This window comes from Diabrotica virgifera, chromosome 4, assembly GCF_917563875.1.
Source record: "Diabrotica virgifera virgifera chromosome 4, PGI_DIABVI_V3a".
Classification (NCBI taxonomy): Eukaryota; Metazoa; Arthropoda; class Insecta; order Coleoptera; family Chrysomelidae; genus Diabrotica; species Diabrotica virgifera.
In genome coordinates, this window is record NC_065446.1 from 205,031,452 (window position 1) to 205,035,835 (window position 4,384).

Sequence of the window (4,384 nt, forward strand, 5' to 3'; positions counted from 1 at the left end):
ACCGAAGTTATGCAATTTTTTGAAAGGATAAATTTTTTAGAGGTTAAATATTTTAAATATATTTAATGATTGTAAAAAATTTAAATATTACGCCAAAAATTACTTAAATAACTAACAAAAATACTTAAATTTTTTGAAAAAATCAGAACTTTTCCTGTGCTCAATATTAATCGAAAAAATTTAAAAAAAATCAGTGTGTTTAGACAGAACAGTGTATGCATAGGAAACGCTAAAAATATGAGGGGGAGCGGCACCAAAAAAATGGGTTTTTTTCGAATTCTGAGGAATTTCTGGAGATAAAATGGCAAGTCTAACCCCGCCATTCAAAAGAACTCAGTTTTTATCAAAAAATCTAAAAAAAAAACCGGTGTGTTCTTGGACATAACAATATATGTTCATACATTTTTTCAGATTTTATACAGCGAAGAATCACCCAGAATTTTTTTTTTTTGAAAAAAACACATTTTTTACGATAGGGGACACCTGGCCCCACATAGGGAGCTAAAAACATCGCTAAGGGGATTTTGAAATATGTACCTACTTTCTAGTGCCCAATCACAAAATACGAATCCAGTCGACTGCAGATTTTACCATCTTATCCCGCCTTTGTTAGATATCACTCGGTTAGGCAAACAAATATGTAGTAAAGTATTTGGCCATTACTTAGGTACATTAAGTTTAATCTTTTTATATAAATTTATGGGTCAAAAGCCGACAAATAATTCAGTAAATGTTACTATATTATATTATTGCAGAATATTATTAATATTGCAGAATATCATATTGTGCAATTTTGTGAAGTAAAATAGAGATTAAAAAATGAAATTACATAATTAGAAAAAGTATAAGTGTGTTATTTATATATTCATGATATTTTATCAATATCGAAACAATCCCAAAAAGTTTTGTCAGGTGTGGGGTTCGAACCCACGCTCCCTCTCGGGAACCAGAGCTTAAATCTGGCGCCTTAGACCGCTCGGCCAACCTGACGATATCAAGATTATTATAAATTTTCACATAACATCTCAATATTTCAAAATATTACACAATATTAATCAAGTTCTAAATTTGCTTATTTTTTGAGTACAAGCAACTAATAAAGAATACATTTATTTGTCCAATTTTCATATTTGAGTATACATAATATATATGTGTTGGCCAAAAGTCAGAGAATTATCCACTAAGTGTTACTATTGTATTATTGCACAATATTATATCATATTGTGTAGTTTTGTGAAATAGAAGAAATGCAATTATGTAGGTAATAATTTCAAAAAGCACTGGCGAAGCATCCACGTAACCACTGTTACCATTCGTAACAGTTAAAAATCTTGCAAATAAATATTTTATGACGATGAATAATTCCATTTATCTATATTTTTACCAATAGAAATATATTATTATATTATGTGTTAATATTACCTAATTCAGTAAATAGCCAACTACTCGTAGACACACGAAAATATTGGCGAGTTTATGTGACTCAGTTGCACTTTATTATATTCTGTTACCAGTCTCATTAATTTGTGGTTACAATTAATGTTTATCTCGCTGTCGCTCGGGCGGCTCGGGACCGGCTAGTGTCTGAAAATTGTGAAGGAGCGACGGGCGTAAGCGCGCTGTGTAGTGTATATCAGTAGGGCTGTTACCAGATTTAAATTTGGTTACAGTACCTATAAAAAGTGTGCGTGCAGTTCACCATGGATGAGTGTCGCTGCGTAATAGATCAACTACTGGAGAAGTAATTCTGATTGAAGAAAAAAAATGAGATTATTGAAAATGAAAGACCTATTTTAAACAATTTAAAAAAGGAATCAAAAAAGTAGTTCGAAATTTTAAATTTAGTTGGTACAGTGAAAATCCTTGGTTATGTGGTTGCAAGAAAAATAGACTGTATTGTTGGCCATGTCTTCTGGTTTCTACAGAAAAATGGGTGGACCAGGTTCACGATTTAAATAGTTTTATAGTTTTAAAAAGGAGACATGAAATTTCTACGTTACCTACATGTAAGATGTATACCCAATTTGATTCAGTTTGGCAAAAAGAGAATCGAAAGTGCGCTTAACCAAGCTTTTAAAGCAAATATTGCTAAACATAATGAGTTTGTTAAAAAATAGATAGGTATATCCTTAGCTCACTTATAATAGATACCGTATGTTTTTTGGCCAAACAAGAATTAGCGTTTCGTGGTCACTTTGAGGGCGACGGCCCTGACATTCAAGGCAATTACAGGGAATTGTTAACATTAATTGCCAAAAAAGATCAAAAATTTTGCCAACATCTAGAAACATCAACTGTTTTTTCGAGAGTTTCAAGTGATATACAAAATGATGTTATTGAAGCTATATATACATTTAGCCATATCTTCATTCTTTTAAATAAGATTTTTTGCTTCTGGTTTTGGTATCACTTTAGAAAAAGTCACGCGTCGCAACTGCAAAAAGGTAAGAGTACCTATGCTAGGTATTTCTATTCGGAATATTCTATCAGTATGGAAAAACGAAAAGGTTTAAGTCTGGGGTCCGAATCCACCCTCATCTCTCTCTCTCTCGGGAACAGAGTTTATGGAAATGTCTCGGCTACTAAGGTCTCTGGTCAAATTTTCTGTTTGATAACACTTTCCAGAGCGTAGCCAGTTAAAACGAGGAAAGATGAAGAACATGTGCTCCGCTTAGTGTACGTTCAGAGTGGAGCTTAGAAAGAGTGCGAGCCAAGAGCAAAGAGCAAAGCGTCGAAATCAAACTATATACTACTGGGAATCGAAAGTATACAGACTGGTGCCTGATTCGAAGGTCGAGCAATCCAATCCGGGTAGCAAAGAGCATAGGGGCGAAATCAAACTAGTTTTATTTCTCCGCTCGCACGCGCTGGTACTATCGCAAAAAATGAATCTCGATGTCAATAGCGGAAGCCTTCCAAAGAAAACCGTTGTGGAATTAGAAAGATTTTCAATATCACAATCGACACATTTTAGACAAAAACTGGATCATCAACTGAATTTTAGGCAACAGTGCAGGGTCACTTTGATTCAGCTGGAAAAGAAAAAACTTGACATGGTGAGAAATAGAGCAATGCAGTCTCGGCAAATTGAAGATTATTTATCTTTATTCAACAGCCTACTAGCATATATCAAACCCCTTTCACAAGCAGACAAGCTTTTACTTCGCTTGAGTATACAAATGTCCAGAATCCATCAACTCCTACTTCAAGGCAAAGGCTTTCCAATCCATCAGCTTCTACTTCAAGTCTTCAAGCCAAAACTTATCTAATCCATCGTCTAGTGGGTTCTTTTTTAGTGGCTATTCAGATTGTTGGAGAACTGTATTCTCCACCCAAAATAAATTCTATTTCACCAACAACAAATTTCCGCGCCACCTCTGTAACAACCATAAAATAATTCCATTACGCAGTGAAAGCTTCCAAGAATGTTAATCTCCGCCCTCTCTTTTACCCAAAGCACCCAACGGAAATATTTGTTAACGGGATGAAAGAGCGGGGTGCAACAGTCAGTCAACTATCAACACTCATTAAGAACGTACGCAAAAACCTCTTTTCATTTACGCTTTTTCGAAGAGAATTCTTCACGCCGCAATTAGCAAAAAGCCGGTACAAAGTGTAAATATATGTGTAGTGGCGTCTTTCACGGATAAGTTGTTAACTCAATTGTTCACATGTAAAATTCTATTTCTTGCCCTTTTCAACTTCATTACAGTCATAGCAAAATAGAAAGTGTTTTATTTACATTAACAATTCAACAGGCCAGAATTACAGCATCTTACGGTTCATTAAAAGTTCTCCTCTTAGCTATCGAAGGCTTAGCGACACATTGAACTTACTGCAAGTGCAAAACGCTGGAAAGAGACATTGGAACTACTCCAAACTCTCCATGGAGGAATGTTGAACACCGGCGTCCCTCCACAGATAACGACCATGATTTTGTAAATTTGTAACTTAATAATTATTGTTAGCTCTATACTAGATACTTATGATAAATAAAATATATTGTAATGACAATCGACCTCATTAAATATGTTCCAGACCAACCTAAAAGTTACAGTAAAGAGGTTCAGCAGGTAAGATGTGGTTCTTTTTGAAATTCGTCCATGTCTTGGTAGATTTGTTTTGGATTTTTTCGTGTAGGTACTCGAAAGTCTCCAAATTCATCCTGAAATATGCTTTGAGTTTGACGAGATCCTCCTGTAGCTCTTTGAATACATGGTGAAATTGACCTTGGCCACCATCATCCTTGGGAATGATTAACAGGATGAATTCTCTCTTCAACGAGTCAGGAAGTATCACGTATTCAATGAGAAATTTTTGAAAAAAAAAAGAGAATAACTATCAATGACTGCAGTCTGGGAAAGAACTGAAAGACTCTCGCGTG

At 34.8% G+C, this 4,384-nt stretch overlaps 1 non-coding gene across 1 annotated transcript; it reads right to left on the reverse strand.

Annotated features, from left to right (window-relative positions):
- Positions 1-906: 906 nt before the first annotated feature.
- On the reverse strand, positions 907-990 carry Trnal-uaa (transfer RNA leucine (anticodon UAA)). Its single transcript has one exon. It is a non-coding gene; the product is annotated as a tRNA-Leu (tRNA).
- Positions 991-4,384: the final 3,394 nt, after the last annotated feature.